Source organism: Scyliorhinus torazame, chromosome 24, assembly GCF_047496885.1.
Source record: "Scyliorhinus torazame isolate Kashiwa2021f chromosome 24, sScyTor2.1, whole genome shotgun sequence".
Taxonomy (NCBI): Eukaryota; Metazoa; Chordata; class Chondrichthyes; order Carcharhiniformes; family Scyliorhinidae; genus Scyliorhinus; species Scyliorhinus torazame.
The window spans coordinates 40,399,469-40,419,831 of NC_092730.1; the positions used below are offsets into that span (position 1 = coordinate 40,399,469).

Consider the following 20,363-nt stretch of genomic DNA (forward strand, 5'->3'; position numbering starts at 1 on the left):
GGCTGCGGTGCTCATTCGGAGGGTAAGTAATGGCTTGTTGGGCCGAATGGCTTTCTGCGCTGGAGAATCTACGATTCTATGAAGCAAGGAGGTTGATGCGTTCAAATGCTTCTGCTATAATGTCCACTCCTGACACCATGTAGAAATGGTCGTCTTCGAATCACTGGAAACCAAAGAGTTGTAATAAAAAAATAATTGATTTAATAATTGAGCAGCGGCTCCTGGCTTGTGCTCTGACCGCGATCCGGGGAGAATTGCAGGAATCCAGACACGTGATCATTTTAGTTGCGTCATCACGTGACCATTCGGTCTCCACTGGTCTCCCTCGGTGCTCTAATTTCTAGATTCATCATTTTAATTTTCGTCCAGACTGGGAAGTTTAGTGCTGCTGCATTTGAAAAGGAACATGAATTTCTAATATTTTTCCAATGTAACTGATGTTGTTACACAAACTATTTAATCAGTGGAATTGTGCGTTTAGGGAACTCAGATTTTCGAATATCTGAAGGCTTCTTTCCAAATCGAATGGTTATTTTCCCACAAGATTCAACCCCTCCTCACATAAACCCCGGGGCCGCTTTGATCGCTTGAATGCAATGACTTCCTGGAGTGATTCCAGGCCGGTTTTAGAATGTATTCTATCGACCAAATTACTGTTGAATGATGCAGCTGTGATGGCCGAGTGGTCAAGTCGTTGGACTTCAAATCCAATAGCGTTTCCCCCCCTCAAATTCGAAATGTTTGTTCAACTCCCCGGAAAAGCTGCCGGCTCGACAATGAATCGGAATTTCGGTTGGTTGTCTGTTAACGGTATTAACATTTATCGAATTCAGTTTTTCAGAAAAAAGTTCTTTTTGGAAACTAAACGAAACATAAAGATAAATAAGGAGTTCACACTCAAAGCAACAATCAATAAATAATAAAGTTTCCTGCAACGTTCGGAAGGAGAAGCAGCAACGGCAGCGAATGGAAACGTGGTTCGGTTTCATTCAGGTGAATGTATTTCTGTGTAAAAAGATCGTGGCAGAAATGGAACATTTTTTAAAAATATGTTCTTGTTCTCTTTCTGTTGTCTCTCTATATGTTTCTTTCTCTCTCCCTCACTCACTGTTTTTGTGCTTCTCCGGGGGCTGATTGGATACACAGTGAAACTCAGCCCCATCTCATCCCAACTCTTTTGGACGAATACGTCCTGGTGATGGACGGTCGTGAATCAGTAGAAGAATCGACAAACTATTCCATTCTTGCTCTGTAAGAAGTTCCATTCCTGGTTGTGAGGTGGCTCTGGGATAAAGGGATCGAGAGAGAACGAGTCTGACTCTTACTCTGCAAATCATTTCGTGCGCACTTGTAGAAAGTGGATGTGTCTGAGAACAGGAGAAAAGCAGATCATGGGGGTGTGATTGATTTTTACTGAGCCGGACCTAGAAAAGTGACGGAAACTTCTAAACAGCCAGCTTCTATCTGAGAGCTGGTAATGAATTACGGCTGACATTGAGGCAGTTCATAGTGAATTCTTACAGCAGATCGAATCTTGAAGCCGTGTTGGCATATTGTTTTCGTAGAGACTGACATAGTTTCTGAAAAGATCAGTTGTGCTTGTTTTTGTTTTGCCCAGTAGTTTGGGGAATCTATTTGGAGCGGGTGCAGTAGGTCAATATCTGTGCTTCTTGCTTGCCCAGCTCACCGGGCAGCAGCAGCTCCATTCCTCGCCAAATTAGTGGGCACAAACGGCAAACCCACATGATTGTATCCCCGCGGAGGTTCGAACCCCGCTCGCAGCGGCTCCGCTCCGGAATATTTACTCAGCTCCATAAACAAACCACTGACCACACAAATGATCGGCGCTCCCTATGCCTCTCATTGATGGTTTTCACCCAATTTGGCTGTTTCGGGAATGAAAGTAAAAATTTATCGCGTCTGGTAATTAGTATTTTTAAATAAACTACACTAAACATATGAAACAATACTTAATAAATGATAATTAACGAATATTAATCAATATTTAAAAAGTGTTCTGCAACGATTGGAAGGAAATGCCCATCCCATCAGGGCAGGATATGTTGGGAATGGACCGGAGTGAAACATTCCCAGACCATGTCCAACATGTTTCTCCTCAGCATGAAAACTCCCTGCGGAAAGACTGAAACAGACACTCATTTGATCACATCATGATTAACATCACTCACAGCTTAACCATGAGGCCACTGATGAAGTCATGAATTTCGAACAGAAACTTCTAGCCAAGTTCCGCATACATGTGTACGGCCTCAACCGGGACCTTGGATTCATGTCGCATTACATTTATCCCCCACCATCTGGCCTGGGCTTGCGAAATCCTTCCAACTGTCCTAGTGTGAGCCAATTCACACCCCTTTAACCTGGGGGTTTTCCTATCTGGTTTAGCACAGGGCTAAATCGCTGGCTTTAAAAGTGACTGAGTCAGATCAGAAGCATGGTTCAATTCCCGGATCAGCCTCCCCGAACAGGCGACGGAACGTGGCTTTTCACGGTAGCTTAATTTGAAACCTACTTGTGACAATAAGCGATTTTCATTTTCATTTCATCTCTGGACCTGTAAAGACTTAATTACCTGCAAATGCTGGCATTCAGAGCATTGTCTTGCATTTTTGACTTTGTCTATATATATGTTTTCGGAACATACCTCTTCATTCACCTGAGGAACGAGCAGTGCTCCGAAAGCTAGTGTTTGAAACACACCTGTTGGACTTTAACCTGGTGTTGTAAGACTTGTTACTGTGCACAGCAGGGACTGACAGGTAAAGATTCATTCAACACCCAAATGTCTATATGCACCTCCCCCAACACACGCGCATGCCCACTGCCACTGAAAGTTTTGTCATGATTCTGATATGCAGACGTTTTAACGGAAACTAGCAAACAACATAATGATTTTGTCCACTCAATAACAATATCAGAGATTGATCATTACAGATTTACTTCGACCTTCACACAGATTTTCAGAGAATTAAAGATACTGAATGAATGACAGACTCTCATACAGTCCCAGAGACTCTCGCAAAGCGATTTAACTGAATCCCAAAGACAGATTGTTGCAGAAGATATGTAACAATCCGAAGAATGATTAGTATATTACAAATATGGAATGAATCTGACTCTGCCATATAGTGTCAGGGACTGAAATATGCAGCAATTGTATTTCAAAATTGATCGCACTTAGCAGGGTGGTAGTGTCAAATAACCGGATGGTCCGAATCCTCAATGTGCAAAGGGGATCTTGGCGCCACAAGGACTGTGTAATGGTCACTCTGAACGTCAAGACGATGGGAGACAGAGCTCCACAGACTGACTCCTACTTTCCACAGACCACCACTGACTGAATCATGGTGAATACCAAGAGCTGAATTATGTTGTCAACACTCACATAGAAATGGCACACAGAATAAAATGGCGAGATCGTGGAAAATGTGGACCGTTTTCCATGACCGGCAGCCACCACTGGAAAAAGGCAGATCCATCAGACAGGATTCGCCCTCACCTCCAATGTGTCAGCTCAGCCTTCAGCAGATTGAGAAAGAGAATACTTGAAGAGCAGCTTCATGACACAATCGTTCGGAGTGACTATTGCACAGTGCTTACTCAGCAACGGCAAAGACTGGTCCCGTATGTGTTTTATTCTGTTCTCAGTGGAGGCCAACAAACCAAAAATACTCCAATTTACTCAATGATCCCAGTACGAAAAGCAAGGGACAAAAATTGTTTATTTTGATTTTATTTGAACAACGAAACAAAATTGAACAGGAATTAAAAATCGCATTGAGCTGATACAATAGGCTTCGGGACGCAATGATAAGCTGGTTTGAGTGATGGCTGTCTGTTGGTTGGCTCGTTGGTCTAGGCGTATGATTCTCGCTTAGGGATTTCCGTTAACGATAAAATGCGAGAGGTCCCGGGTTCAAATCCCGGACGAGCCCTGTTTATGTTTAATCAGTACGATCCATGTGGTGTCATTGACTGAAATCGGGAGCAAGTTTGAGCTCCAGAGAACGTGTCAGTACAGAACACGTGAAGAAACGAACGCGACATTTAAAGACCGTTTCACCATGGTGTCCGACTCTGAATTTATCCTCAGATATCAAGAAAAACAAACGAACGCTTGCGTATCCAGGTAGTTGGCTGAATGCAATGTTTGTATGTAACCCCGATAAACCTTTGATTTATTTGCTGAATCTCCGCCTTAAAAATAATCAATGTGCCGCTTCCGCCGCCTTCTGAGGCAGAGTTCCAAAGTCGCACAACTCTCTGTGAGAAATTTCCACATCTCCATCCGAAAAGGGCGACATCCTTGTTTTTAACTGCCCAGTAGTTCTCGTCTCACCCACAAGGAGTGACATCCTTTCCACCTCCACCTTGTCAAGACCATTCAAGATCTGATGTACTTCAATCAAATCAACTGTCACTCTTCACATCTCTATTGGAAACAAGTGCAGTCTGTCTAACCTTTCCTCATTAGAAAACCCGCTCATTCCTGGACCAATCGAGGAAACCTCCTCTGAACCGTATTTACCTAAATAAGGAAACCAAAACTGCACAGAATTAGCGAAATGTGTAGCTCCTGGAATAAAAGGGACAGTAGCAATATGGATATAAATGTGGTTGAATAATCAGAAACAGAATATAATGGCCATTAGAGAGTTTTCGGACTGGAAGAAGGTTTGTAGTGTTCGACATGGGTTCCTACTGGAATATTTGCTTTCCCTGGTATATAACAATGTGCTAGAACATGGTGTAGAGGGAACAGTTTCAAAGTTTGATGATGGTACAAACTTGGAAATTTTCTGAACTGATACGTGGACAGTCTAGAACTTCAAACGACGAAAGATGATTTTCCGTCTGGAGACGTGTGAGATGACTGGTTTAGACTAGAAACCTGACAGGGGCTGGTTTAGCACACTGGGGTAAATCGCTGGCTTTTAAAGCAGACCAAGGCAGGCCAACAGCACGGTTCAATTCCCGTACCAGCCTCCCCGAACAGGCGCAGGGATGAGGCGACTAGGGGCTTTTCACAGTAACTTCATTTGAAGCCTACTTGTGACAATAAGCGATTTTCATTCATTATGCATTTTTTAAGGGAATGTAGAATCATAGAATTTACAGTGCAGAGGTGGCCATTCGGACCATGGAATCTGCACCAGCTCTTCAAATAGCACCCCACTGAAGTCCACCCTTTCCCTGTATCCCAGCAACCCCATCTAACCTAAGGGTAATTTAGCATGGCCAATCCACCTAAACTGCACACCTTTGGAGTGTGGTAGGAAACTGGAGACCCGGAGGAAACCCACGCAGACACAGGGAGAACACAGACAGTGATCCAAGTGGGAATCGAACATGAGACCCGGCGCTGTGAAGCCACAGTGCTAACCACTATTCTACCGTGCTGTCCCTGAATCATGGTGAATACCAAGAGCTGAATTATGTTGTCAACACTCACATAGAAATGGCACACAGAATAAAATGGCGAGATCGTGGAAAATGTGGATCGTTTTCCATGACCGGAAGCCACCACTGGAAAAAGGCAGATGCAGCAGATATGATTCGCCCTCACCTCCAATGTGTCAGCTCAGCCTTCAGCAGATTGAGAAAGAGAATACTTGAAGAGCAGCTTCATGACAGGATCGTTCGGAGTGACCATTGCACAGTGCTGACTCAGCAACGGCAAAGACTGGTCCCGTATGTGTTTTATTCTGTTCGCAGTGGAGGCCAACAAACCAAAAATAACCCAATTTACCCATGATCCCAGTACGAAAAGCAAGGGACAAAAATTGTTTATTTTGATTTTATTTCAACAACGAAACTGCGAGGGCAGCATAGCGGCACAGTGGTCAGCACTACTGCCTCACGGCGCCGAGGTACCAGATTCGATCCCGGCTCTGGGTCACTGTCCGTGTGAAGTTTGAACATTCTCCCGTGTTTGCGTGGGTTTCGCCCCCAGAATCCAAAGATGTGCAAGCTAGGTGGATTGGCCACGCTAAATTGCCCCTTAATTGGGAAAAATTAATTGGGTACTCTAAATTATTTTAAAACAAGGTGAAGACTGCGGATCCCGCTCCTGCTGTTTAATACAGATCACTATAACTGGCACAGTGAGCAGAAAGAAATTCGTGTTGTTTGTGTGAATTTCACTCCAATTTAAAACGCTCCTGAATGAAAGTGTCTGTGTGACACGGCTCCCGATCAGCCAGGAGATGGCACCAGTCCACAATAAATGTATTTATACAATATATTTCTGATGTTCTGCGTGTCATTACATTGGACTCTTACTCTGGTCTGAGACGTTACCTTGTCCTTGTGCCCTGATGATGCCCTTTTCATCCTGTTTCAGTAATAACTTTTTACTGGTATTAATTATGTAACTTACTTAGTGATTAAGTTATTCAGCCACTAGGAGTGTTTTAAGCTCATTTTGTAAACGGAACTTTGCGTGGCTCGTATTTTTGTCCCGTTTAACCCACCTATTGTTGCAGACTGAGAACTTAGTTATTAATGTTGAAGATTGTCGTTTATTTAAATTAAGTTTCCACTCAAAACAAATTGATGCTGGTTATTACATAAGGAACCCATGGGTGATGAAAACAATTGGTGAATTTTATTTGAGGAGTGTCCACTCCTTTTCTGTCCTGACCTGCGGTATCTAATTAAATAATTCACCAATGTGATGGGCAGGAACTGAATCTGGGTCAAATGCTGGGACAGTCACCACTATACCACCACCTGTCACTGGGCAATGTTGCCCCCTCTGTATTTATAGAACGAATACACAAACAATGAAGCGGGTGAATGTATTAAATCAGGGATTCGATATTCTTGTAACCAATATGGCTGCAATGGGAATCTTTCATATTCCGATAGATCGGGTAGAGCTGGGTAGCTCAGTCAGAAATCAGATATCTGGGGATTTCAAGATGATTACTACAATGATAATATTTAACCATGTTAATGTTCTTTTGCTCCAATTGAAATGTGTTACGAATACAGCGTTTCCGTGTTGTACAACTCGCGTTCAAGCAGGAGATGGCAGCAGTGCGCAATAGTTTGGATAACCTGTTTGTGTCCGCAGATCTCGACAGGAATGGAGCTGCTGCTGCACGGGCAGCTGGACAAGCAAGCGGCACAGATATTGACCAACTGCACCCGCTCCAAATAGATTCCCCAAATTATTGAACAAAACAAAAACAAGCACAAATCATATTTTAAGAAAGTATGACAGTGTCTCTGAAAACAATATACCAACACCTCATAAAGAATCGATTTGCCTAGACTAATTCAAAATCAACCGTTTCAATATCAGCCTTAATTCCTTGCCAGTTCTCAGACAGGCGCTGACTGGTTAGAAGATTGCATCACTTTTCAAGGTCCTGCTCAATAAAATCAATCACAGACCCATGATCTGCTTTTCTCCTGTTCTCAGACACATCCACTTTCTACAAGGGCGCACTAACTGGTTTTCAGAGTAAGAGTCAGACTGCAGTCACCTCGTTCTCTCTCGATCCCTTTATCTCAGAGCCAGCTCACAACCAGGAATGGAACTTCTCACAGAGCCAAGAATGGAATAGTTTGTCGATTCTTCCACTGATTCAGGACCGTCCATCACCAGGACGTGTTGGTCCAAAAGAGTTGGAGTGAGATGGGGATGAGTTTCGCTGTGTATCCAATGAGTCCCCGGAGAAGCACAAAAACAATGAGTGAGGGAGAGAGAAAGAAACAAAGAAACAGATAGAGACAAAGGAAAGAGAACAAGAAAATATTTTTAAAATATGTTCCATTTCTGCCACGATCTTTTTACCCAGAAATACATTCAGCTGAATGAAACCAAACCACGTTTCCATTCGCTGCCGTTGCTGCTTCTCCTTCCGAACGTTGCAGGAAATGTTATTATTTAGTGATTGCTGTTTTGGGTGTGAGTTCCTTATTCATCTGAATATTTCGTTCAGTCCCCCCAAAAAAATGTTAAGTATCTGACTGAACTTGATTAACGTTCAAACCGCTTATTTACAAACAATCGGAAAACGTACTAATTTTCGAAGAAACAATTCGAATCACAGTCGCTGCGAGCAGGATTCGAACCTGCGCGGGGAAACCCCATTGGATTTCAAGTCCAACGCCTTAACCACTCGGCCATCGCAGCTGCGTTGAATGTATCATTCATTAGTTACTTGGTCGATGGAATACATTCTAAAACCAGCCTGGAATCACTCCAGGAAGTTATTCCATTCAAGCGACCAATAGTCGGCCGGTGCAGACACGGTGGGCCGAATGGCCTCCTTCTGCACTGTAAATTCAATGATAATCTATGATTAATCTAGGAAAAAGGTTCGGCACAACATCGTGGGCCGAAGGGCCTGTACTGTGCTGTATTTTTCTAAGTTCTGATAGTGTTTATGTGAGGAGGGGTTGATACTTCGTGGAAAATGGCCATTGGATTTGGAGAGAAGCCTTGAGAGACTCGAAAATCTCAACTCCCTAAACGCACAATTCCACTGATTTAATAGTTTGTGTAACAACATCAGTTACATTGGAAATATATTAGTAATTCAAATGGAACAGGACCACACTTCCCAGTCTGGAAGAAAAGTAAAATGATGGAATCTAGAAATTACGGCACAGAAAGAGACCTGTGCAGGCCGACTGGTCACGTGATGACCTGATGACGCAAATAACATGATCACGTGTCTGGATTCGAGCAGTTCAACCCGGATCGCGGTCAGAGCACAAACCAGGAGCACCTGCTCAATTATTAATTTAATTATTTTTTATTACAAGACCTTGGTCGCCAGTCATTGAGAGACCAGCATTTCTACATGGTGTCAGGAGTGGGCAGTATGGCAGAAGGACTCCACCGCATGAACCTCCTTGTATCATCGAATCGTAAAATCTCCAGAACAGAAGGAGGTCATTCGACCCAACGAGTCAACACTGACCCTCCGAATGAGCACTGCCGCTACTCTGCAATAGATAGTGCAGCATTCCGGCTAGCTCAGTCGGCAAAGCATGGTACTTTTAATTTCAGTATCGTGGGTTCGAGCCCCACGTTGTGCGCTTGCATATTAGTATCTTAAAATATTCATGCTGAATTAACTGTCTTCATAACAAAAACACAAGGTTCTGTCGCTTGACTGGGAATCCAGGGGTCTAAACTAACCCTTGGTGACACGATTGAATAAATCAGGAATTGAAATTTCGTCTCCGTAATGGCGCAGAAAGGTTCTGCTTCAGACGGATCGATTTCCACAACCGGGAACACATTTACACAACAGGGAATGATTTAACACAACCAAAGAACAAAGAAATGTACAGCACAGGAACAGGCCCTTCGGCCCTCTAACCCCGTGCCGACCATGCTGCCCGATTAAACTACAATCTTCTACACTTCCTGGGTCCGTATCCCTCTATTCCCATCCTATTCATGTATTTGTCAAGATGCCCCTTAAATGTCACTCGCGTCCCTGCTTCCACTACCTCGTCCGGTAGCGAGTTCCAGGCACCCACTATCCTCTGCGTAAAAAACTTGCCTCGTACATCTACTCTAAACCTTGCCCCTCTCACCTTAAACCTAGTAATTGAACCGTCTACCCTGGGGAAAAGCCTCTGACTATCCACTCTGTCTGTGCCCCTCATAATTTTATTGACCTCTATCAGGTCTCCCCTCAACCTCCTTCGTTCCAGTGAGAACAAACCGAGTTTATTCAACCGCTCCTCATAGCTAATGCCCTCCATACCAGGCAACATTCTGGTAAATCTCTTCTGCACCATCTCTAAAGCCTCCACGTCCTTCTGGTAGTGTGGCGACCAGAATTGAACACTATACTCCAAGTGTGGCCTAACTAAGGTTCTATACAGCTGCAACATGACTTGCCAATTCTTATACTCAATGCCCCGGCCAATGAAGGCAAGCATGCCGTATGCCTTCTTGACTAACTTCTCCACCTGTGTTGCCCCTTTCAATGACCTGTAGACCTGTACTCCTAGATCTCTTTGACTTTCAATACTCTTGAGGGTTCTACCATTCACTGTATATTCCCTACCTGCATTAGACCTTCCAAAATGCATTACCTCACATTTGTCCGGATTAAACTCCGTCTGCCATCTCTCGGCCCAAGTCTCCAAACAATCTAAATCCTGCTGTATCCTCTGACAGTCCTCATCGCTATCCGCAATTCCACCAACCTTTGTGTCGTCTGCAAACTTACTAAACAGACCAGTTACATTTTCCTCCAAATCATTTATATATACTACAAAGAGCAAAGGTCCCAGCACTGATCCCTGTGGAACACCACTGGTCACAGCCCTCCAATTAGTGCAGTGCAGTGCAGATCTGTCACCGGAAGAGTCATTGTTCCACGATAGAGAGAACAGTCACACAGCAGAGAGCTCAGTTACACAGCCGAGAGCTCAGTTACACATCAGAGAGCACGGTTACACAGCAGGATATACATTTACAAACAGGGCCTCTCTGTGTGCAGCAGAAAACACATTTTCCTAAATACCCAATTTCTCCATCTCAGTATCTTGCTGGTTTGCACTGCACCTTTTCTGTGTGTCACTGTGTGTATCCTGATAGTCTCTTTCTGTGTGACTTTCTCTATCTGTTACAGCCATGCTGATGTTACGTATTCATCTCACGTTTCCCAAACAAGCATTGTGATTGATAAATACAGAAAGATTTCCACACTGACATTCAGTACCAATGTCTGATAGAGACTGAATCCCACCCTCACATACAGTACCAGACTTTGACTGAGAGGGAAACCGAGAATGGGAGGCAGTGTCATACTGGACTCGGAACTGTAACTTCCTCTCTCCACAGATATTGCCAGACCAGCCGAGTTATCCAACATTTTATATTTCTCTTTCAGGATTTTATGAAGAATCTCCATAGCGGCATTGCCCTTGTGCTCGACGCTTCTATTTATAAAGATTGGTCCCGGATGTCTATTGTTCTGTTCGCAGCGGAGGCCAACAAACCAGAAAGAACCAAATTGACCCAATGACCCCGATAAGAAAAGCAAGGGACAAAAAAGAGTTTCTTTCGATTTTACTTTAACAACCAAACCAAATTGAACAGGAATTAAGAAGCCCATTGAGTTGATAAAATAAATTGGGAGGTAAATAAATATGTTGGAAGCTTGGGAGGTAATGGTAAAATGGTGTCAGCGGCACGCTGACCACCGGCTGGCTCGTTGGTCTAGTGGGATGATTCTCGCTTAGGATCTTCTGCTGCCATAAAATGAGAGAGATCCCGGGTTCAGATTGCGGACTGTGCAAATAACGTTTTTAAATCTGTACGATCGATATGGTGCCATTGATTGAACGCGGGAGTAGTTTGGAGGAAAGGGAGGGAGGGAGCGAGGGTCATGTTTAGAGCTTAACCACTTCTTCACGCCAGTTCTTCAGCTGCCAACAGTACAGTCGAGGTGACCCAGTTGACCTCTTCCAGAATCCTCCTCTGCCGCTTCCACTGGATGAATTTCCTCATGTTTGTCCACTGGAGGGGTTCTTCGGCTACTTGTCTGTGAAAGCAGCACCGGAAGCAGCTGTGGAGACAGATTCCAATCTCCAGGATGCAACTCTCCAATTGGATACTTCACTTTGATCAGATCTTACACTCTCGTTTAGAGAATCATTGAATAGTTACAGATCAGGCGAAATCCATTTTGGCCACCGTGTCCACGTTGGTCGCCGAGAGCTGGCGGTAGTCCCGTGATAAAAACAGAAAATGCTGGAAAATCCCAGTAGGCCTGGCAGCATCTGTAGAGAGGGAAACAGAGTATGAGAAGCAGGGTCATACTTGACTCGGAACTGTAACTCTCTTTCTCTCTCCACAGATGTTGCCAGACCAGCCGAGTAATCCAACATTTTCCAATTCTCTTTCAGGATTTTATGAAGAATCTGCATTATGAAGAATGTGCTCGACGCTTCTATTTATAAAGATTGGTCCCGGATGTCTATTGTTCTGTTGGCAGTGGAGGCCAACAAACCAGAAACAACCAAATTGACCCAATGATCCCGATAAGATAAGCAAGGGACAAAAAATAGTTTATTTGGATTTTACTTTAACAACCAAACCAAATTCAACAGGAATTAAGAAGCCCATTGAGTTAATAAAATAAGCTTCGGTTGGGAAGTAATGGTAAGATTGTTTCAGCGGGACGTTGATCACCTTTGGTGATTCTCGCTTTGGCGATTCTCTCGTAGGCAATTCTGCTGCGATAAAATGCCAGAGGTCCCGGGTTCCAATCCCGGACGGAACCTGCAAAGCACTTTTTAACATCTGTGCGATCGATATGGCGCCATTGACTGAACGCGGGAGCAGTTTTGAGGAAAGGTAGGGAGGGACGTGTTTGGCGCTTAACCGCTCCTTGACACCTGTTCTTCGGCTGCCCACAGTACAGTCGAGGTGACTCAGTTGACCTCTTCCAGAATCCTCCTCTGCCGCCTCCACTGAATGAAGTTCCTCCTGTTTGTTCACTGGAGGCGTTCTTCACTGAGTTCTGAATTTGGTGCATTTGCGTGCTATAGTGAGAGTTTCGTGACTGAGGGTGTATAAGGGTTAATTTTGATCTAAAGTCTAGTCTTTCTTTTATTTAGTTAATTAACTTAAAAGTTCCTGTTTGGTTGAGAAGGTGAATTTTCAACGAGCTTTAAACAAAGGTTCTACTTGTAGGTACTTGCAGCTGGAGCTTATTAATTAGCTAATTGGATTAGGCCAGTCTCCAGAGGCTCGATTCACAGTATAAAGGTGATCCAGCTACAGTGCACACTTTGTTCGCTCTGAGTGATGAATTTGGTGCATTTGACTGCTACAGTGAGTGTTTGGTGACTGAGGGAGTTAGGTGAGGAGGTAGTAAGGTGCTCCTTTAATTTCAATTCAGCAAAGAGCGAGAACGGAACCAGGAGTTTATAGAGTGTGCAGCTGGCTGGGAGCAGAGTCAGAGGCCGGAAGTCCAGTTGATCCACAGGGCAGCTATATTCTGTAAGGCAAGAAGGGTTGGAGGCTAGGGCAGTTACATGCTCATCCTGTAGGATGTGGGTGGTGAGGGATACCACCGGTGTCCACGCTGATTGTACCTGAGGGAAGTGCACCCAACTCTAGCTCCTCAGAGACCGTGTGAGGGAACTGGAGCTGGAGCTGGATGAACTTCGGATCATCCGCGAGGCAGAGGGGGTAATAGACAATAGTTACAGGGAGGTAAGCACACCCAAGGTACAGGACAAGAGTAGCTGGATTACAGTCAGGGGAAATAAAACAAACAGGCAGACAGTGCAGGGATCCCTCGTGGCCGTTCCTCTTCAAAATAAGTATACCGTTTTGGATGCTGTTGGGGGGGGGGGGGTGGGGGGATGACCTACCGGGGGAAGGCCTTAGCGGCCAGCTCTCTGGCACTGAGTCTGGGTCTGGGGCTCAGAAGGGAATGGGGAGAAGAGAAAAGCAATCGTAATAGGAGATTCAATGGTTAAGGGAATAGATAGGAGATTCTGTGGTCGCGAGCGACACTCCCAGAAGGTATGTTGCCTTCCGGGTGCCTGTGCCAGGGATGTCTCGTATCGTGTCTTCAGGATCCTTAAGGGGGAGAGTGAGCAGCCAGAAGTCGTGGTGCACATTGCTATCAACGAGGTAGGTAGGAAAAAGGGTGTGGAGGTAATAAACGGAGTTAGGCTGGAAGTTAAAAGCCAGAACAGACAGAGTTGTCATATCTGGTTTGTTGCCGGTGCAACGTGATAGCGAGGCTAGGAATAGGGAGAGAGTGCAGTTAAACACGTGGCTGCAGGAATGGTGTAGGAGGGAGGGCTTCAGGTATTTGGATAATTGGAGTGCATTCTGTGGGAGGTGGGACCTGTACAAGCAGGATGGGTTGGATCTGAACCAGAGGGGAACCAATATCCTGGGAGGGAGGTTTTCTAGTAATCTTCGGGAGGGTATAAACTAATTTGGCTGGGGAATGGGAACCGAATTTGTAGTCCAGCAACTAAGGTAGCCGATATTCAGGACGCCAAAGCGTGTAATGAGGCAGTGGGGAAGGGAACACTGACAAAGGAGAGTACTTGCAGGCACGGAGATGGGTTAAAGTGTGTATACCTCAACGCAAGAAGCATCAGGAATAAGGTGGGTGAACTTAAGGCATGGATCGGTACTTGGGACTACGATGTGGTGGCCATCACAGAAACTTGGATAGAAGAGGGGCAGAAATGGTTGTTGGAGGTCCCTGGTTATAGATGTTTGAATACGATTAGGGAGGGTGTTAAAAGAGGTGGGGGTGGCATTGCTAATTAGAGATAGTATAACAGCTGCAGACAGGCAGTTTGAGAAGGATCTGCCTACTGAGGTAGTATGGGTTGAAGTCCGAAATAGGAAAGGAGCGGTCACCTTGTTGGGAGTTTTCTGTGGGCCCAAATATTAGCAGAGATGTGGAGGAACAGATTGGGAAACAGATTTTGGAAAGGTGCAGAAATCACAGGGTAGTAGTCATGGGTGACTTCAACTTCCCAAACATTGAGTGGAAACTCTTTACAAAGAATTAAGAACAAAGAAAATTACAGCACAGGAACAGGCCCTGCGGCCCTCCCAGCCTGCGCCGATCCAGATCCTTCATCAAAACCTGTCGCCTATTTTCCAAGGATCTACTTCCCTCTGTTCCCCGCCCGTTCATGTATCTGTCTAGATGCATCTTAAATGACGCTATCGTGCCCGCCTCTACCAGCTCCGCTGGCAAAGCGTTCCAAACACCCACCACCCTCTGCGTAAAATACTTTCCACGCACACCTCCCTTAAACTTTCCCCCTCTCACCTTGAAATCGTGACCCTTTGTAATTGACACCCCCACTCTTGGAAAAAGCTTGTTGCTATCCACCCTGTATATACCTCTCATAATTTTGTAGACCTCAATCAGGTCCCCCTTCAACCTCCGTCTTTCCAACGAAAACAATCCTAATCTACTCAACCTTTCTTCATAGCTAGCACCCTCCATACCAGGCAACATCCTGGTGAACCTCTTCTGCACCCTCTCTAAATCATCCACATCCTTCTGGTAATGTGGCGACCAGAACTGCACGCAGTATTCCAACTGTGGCCTAACCAAAGTTCTAGACAACTGTAACATGACCTGCCGAATCTTGTACTCAATACCCCGTCCGATGAAGGCAAGCATGCTGTATGCTTTTTTGACCACTCTATCGACCTGCGTTGCCACCTTCAGGGTACAATGGACCTGAACTCCCAGATCTGTCTGTACATCAATTTTCCCCAGGACTCTTCCATTAACCGTATAGTCCGCTCTTGAATTAGATCTTCCAAAATGCATCACCTCGCATTTGCATGGATTGAACTTCATCTGCCATTTCTCTGCCCAACTCTCCAATCTATTTATATTTTCCTGTATTCTCTGACAGTCCTCCACGCTATCTGCAACTCCACTAATCTTAATATCATCTCCAAACTTGCTAATCAAACCATCTATTCCTTCGTCCAGATCATTTATGTATATCACAAACAACAGTGCTCCGAGCACGGATCCCTGTGGAACACCACTAGTCACCTTTCTCCGTTTTGAGACACTCGCTCCACCACTACTCTCTGTCTCCTGTTGCCCACCCAGTTCTTTATCCATCTAGCTAGTACACCCTGAACCCCATACGACTTCACTTTTTCCAGCAACCTGCCATGGGAAAGTTTATCAAACTCCTTACTGAAGTCCATATATATGACATCTACAGCCTTTCCCTCATCAATTAACGTTGTCACTTCCTCAAAGAATTCTATTAGGTTTGTAAGTTATGACCTTCCCTGCACAAAACCATGCTGCCTATCACAGATCAGTCTATTTTCTTCCAAATGTGAATAGATCCTATCACGCAGTATCTTCTCCAACAGTTTGCCTACCACTGACGTCAAGCTCACAAGTCTATAATTCCCTCGATTATCTCTGCTTCCCTGCTTAACCAAAAGGACAACATTAGCAATTCTCCAGTCCTCCGGGACCTCACCAGTGCTCAAGGATGCTGCAAAGATATCTGTTAAGGCCCCAGCTATTTCTTCCCTCGCTTCACTCAGTAACCTGGGATAGATCCCATCCGGACCTGGGGACTTGTCCACCTTAATGCCTTTTAGAATACCCAAACTTCCCCCTTCCTTATGCCGACTTGACCTAGAGTATTTAAACATCCATCCTTAGCCTCAACATCCATCATGTCCCTCTCCTTGGTGAATACCGATGCAAAGTACTCATTAAGAATCTCACCCATTGCCTCTGGCTCCACGCATAAATTCCTTATTTTGTTTTTGAGTGGGCCAATCCTTTCTCTAGTTACCCTGTTGCTCCTTTCTACGAATAAAAGGCTTTGGGATTTTCCTTAACCGTGTTAGCCAAAAATATGTCATGACCACTTTTAGAACTCTTTATTGCGCGTTTGAGATGTGTCCTACTTTCCCGATATTCCTCCAAAGCTTCATCAGATTTAAGTCGCCTAGATGAAAAAGGTATGCTTCCTTTTTCATCTTAGCAAGTCTCACAATTCCACCCGTCATCCATGGTTCCCTAATCTTGCCATTTCTATCCCTCAATTTCACAGGGACATGTCTGTCCTGCACTCGAATCAACCTTTCCTTAAAAGACTCCCACATTTCAAATGTGGATTTACCCTTAAAGACCTGCTCCCAATCCACATTCCCTAGCTCCTTCCGAATTTTGTTATACTTGGCCTTTCCCCAATTTAGCACGCTTTCTTTAGGACCACTCTCGTCTTTGTCCATGAGTAATCAAATAGTTTGGATGGGGTGGTGTTTGTGCAGTGTGTCCAGGAAGCTTTTCTAACACAGTATGTAGATCGTCCGACCAGTGGGGAGGCCATATTGGATTTGGTACTTGGTAATGAACCAGTGCAAGTGATAGATTTGTCAGTGGGGGAGCATTTTGGAGATAGTGACCACAATTCTGTGACTTTCACTTCAGTAATATAGAGGAATGGGTGCGTGCAACAGGGCAAGGTTTACAATTGGGGGAAGGGTAAATACGATGTTGTCAGGCAAGCGTTGAAGTGCATAAGTTGGGAACATAGGCTGTCAGGAAAGGACAGTGAAATGTGGAACTTGTTCAAGGAACAGGTCCTACGTGTCCTTGATATGTATGTCCCTGTCAGGCAGGCAAGAGATGGTCGAGTGAGGAAACCATGGTTGACAAGAGAGGTTGAATGTCTTGTTAAGAGGAAGAACGAGACTTATGTAAGGCTGAGGAAACACGTTTCAGACAGGGCGCTGGAGGGATACAAGATAACCAGGAGGGAACTGAAGAAAGGGATAAGGAGAACTAAGAGAGGGCATGGAAAATCTTTGGCGGGTAAGATCAAGGAAAGCCCCAAGGCCTTTTACAGAGATATGAGAAATATGAGAATGACTAGAGCGAGGGTAGGTCCGATCAAGGACAAGAGCGGGAGATTGTGTATTGCGTCTGAAGAGATAGCAGAGGTCTTGAACGAGTACTTTTCTTCAGTATTTACAAATGAGAGGGGCCATATTGTTGGAGAGGACAGTGTGAAAAAGTAAGCTCGAGGAAATACTTGTTAGGAAGGAAGATGTGTTGGGCATTTTGAAAACGTTGAGGATAGACAAGTCCCCCGGGCCTGACAGAATATATCCAAGAGTTCTATGGGAAGCAAGAGATGAAATTGCAGAGCCGTCTGCAATGATCTTTTCGTTCTCACTGTCAACAGGGGTAGTACCAGGGGATTGGGGAGTGGCGAATGTCGTGCCCCTGTTCAAAAAAGGGAATAGGGATAACCCTGGAAATTACAGGCCAGTTAGTCTTAATTCGGTGGTCGGCAAACGAATGGAAAGGGCACTGACGGATAGGATTTCTGAGTATCTGGAAAGACACTGCTTGATTAGGGATAGTCAGCACGGATTTGTGAGCAGTAGGTCTTGCCTTACAAGTCTCATTGAATTATTTGAGGAGGTGACCAAACATGTGGATGAAGGTGAAGCAGTGGCTGTAGTGTACATGGCTTTGACTAAGGCATTTGATGAGGTTCCCCATGGTAGGCTTCTACAGAAAGTAAGGAGGCATGGGATAGTGGGAAATTTGGCCAGTTGGATAACGCACTGGATAACCGATATAAGTCAGAGAGTGGTGGTGGATGGCAAATATTCAGCCTGGACCCCAGTTACCAGTGGCGTACCGCAGGGATCAGTTCTGGGTCCTCTGCTGTTTGTGATTTTCATTAATGACTTGGATGAGGAAATTGAAGGGTGGGTCAGTACATTTGCAGACGATACGAAGATTGGCGGAGTTGTGGATAGTGAGGAGGGCTATTGTCGGCTGCAAAGAGACATAGATAGGATGCAGAGCTGGGCTGGGAAGTGGCAGATGGCGTTTAACCCTGCAAAGTGTGAGGATGTCCATTTTGGAAAGACAAATATGAATGCGGGATATAGGGTTAACGTTAGGGTTCTTGGCTATGTGGAGGAGCAGAGAGATCTTGGGGACTATGGTCATAGATCTTTGAAAGTTGCCACTCAAGTGGATAGAGCTGTGGAGAAAGCCAATGGTGTGCTAGCTTTCATTAACAGAGGGATTGAATTTAAGAGCCGTGTGGTGATGATGCAGCTGTACAAAACTTTGGTAAGGCCACATTTGGAGTACTGTGTACAGTTCTGGTCGCCTGATTTTAGGAAGGACGTGGAAGCTTTGGAAAAGGTGCAAAGGAGATTTAACAGGATGTTGCCTGGAATGGAGAGTAGGTCTTTCGAGGAAACGTTGAGGGGGCTCGGCCTTTTCTCATCAGAACGGAGAAGGATGAGGGGCGACGTGATTAAGGTTTATAAGATGATCAGGGGAATAGATAGAGTCGACAGAGACTTTTCCCCCGAATGGAACAAACCATTACAAGGGGACATCAATTTAAGGTGAACGGTGGAAGATAAAGGGGGGATGTCAGAGGTAGGTTCTTTACCCAGAGAGTAATGGGGGCATGGAATGCACTACCTGTGGAAGTAGTTGAGTCGGAAACATGAGGGACCTTCAAGTGGCTATTGGATAGGTACATGGATTACGGTATAATTATATAGTGTAGATTAATTTGATTCTAAGGGCAGCATGGTAGTATTGTGGGCAGCACAATTGCTTCACAGCTCCAGGGTCTCAGGTTCGATTCCGGCTTGGGTCACTGTCTGTGAGGAGTCTGCACATCCTCCCCGTGTGTGCGTGGGTTTTCTCTGGGTGCTCCGGTTTCCTCCCACAGTCCAAAGATGTGCAGGTTAAGACCATAAGACATAGGAGCGGAAGTAAGGCCATTCGGCCCATCGAGTCCACTCCACCATTCAATCATGGCTGATTTCAACTCCATTTACCCGCTCTCTCTCCACAGCCCTTAATTCCTCGAGAAATCAAGAATTTATCAACTTCTGTCTTAAAGACACTCAACGTCCCGGCCTCCACCGCCCTCTGTGGCAATGAATTCCACAGACCCACCACTCTCTGGCTGAAGTTAGGTGGATTGGCCATGATAAATTGCCCTTAGTGTCCAAAATTGCCTTTAGCGGTTAATGGGTTATGGGGATAGGGTGGAGGTGTTGACCTTGGGTAGGGTGCTCTTTCCGGGAGCCGGTGGGCCGGGTGGCCTCCTTCTGCACTGTTCTGCAAAATTCTATGATAATCCATGATCAATCTAGGATACATGTTGGGCTACTTGGCTGTGAAAGCAGCACCGGACGCAGCAGGAGAGAGAGATTCCAGTCGCCAGGATGCAACTCTCCAATTGAGCACTTCACGTTGCTCAGATCTGACGCACTCGTTTCGGGATTCAGAGAATGCTGACAGGTCAGGGTGAGTCCATTCCGCCCACCGTGTCCACGTCGGTCGCCTCGAACTGGCGTGTAGTCCCATGTTAAAAACAGAAAATGCTGGAAAATCTCAACAGGCCACCACTTCCCCATTGACCCGGAAGTATTGGATCTTCCTGGGGTTGAACGTTTATTTGAAGAAACGTAACCTGGTGGAAGAAGAATGAATGCCAGAAGTGAGATTCGAACCCACGCCTCCAGAGAAGGCTGCGACCGTATGGCAGCGCCTTCGACCGCTCGGTCATTCTAACGCTTTGTGGCAAAACACATGCTCCGTGCACAAATCGATTTAAATTCTATCTTCATCGTAATTTATTTTCAAACTTGATGCGCTTTTCCTATTTTTGTGCCCCAACCAGAGTGCTGTATCTGAGTGCCATTGTTCTCCAAGCCGCTGGGGTTTAACGAGCTTCTCATTGCTGCATTGATCAGTTTGCTCCAATCAACATTGACCGAACTGCCGCCTATTTGTTCCTCACGCGAAGGTATTGAG

General features: G+C 45.2%; 1 non-coding gene across 1 annotated transcript; it reads right to left on the minus strand.

Moving 5' to 3' along the window:
* Positions 1–8,085: 8,085 nt before the first annotated feature.
* Positions 8,086–8,167, minus strand: trnas-uga (transfer RNA serine (anticodon UGA)). The gene has a single exon. It is a non-coding gene; the product is annotated as a tRNA-Ser (tRNA).
* Between the last annotated feature and the right edge of the window lie 12,196 nt (positions 8,168–20,363).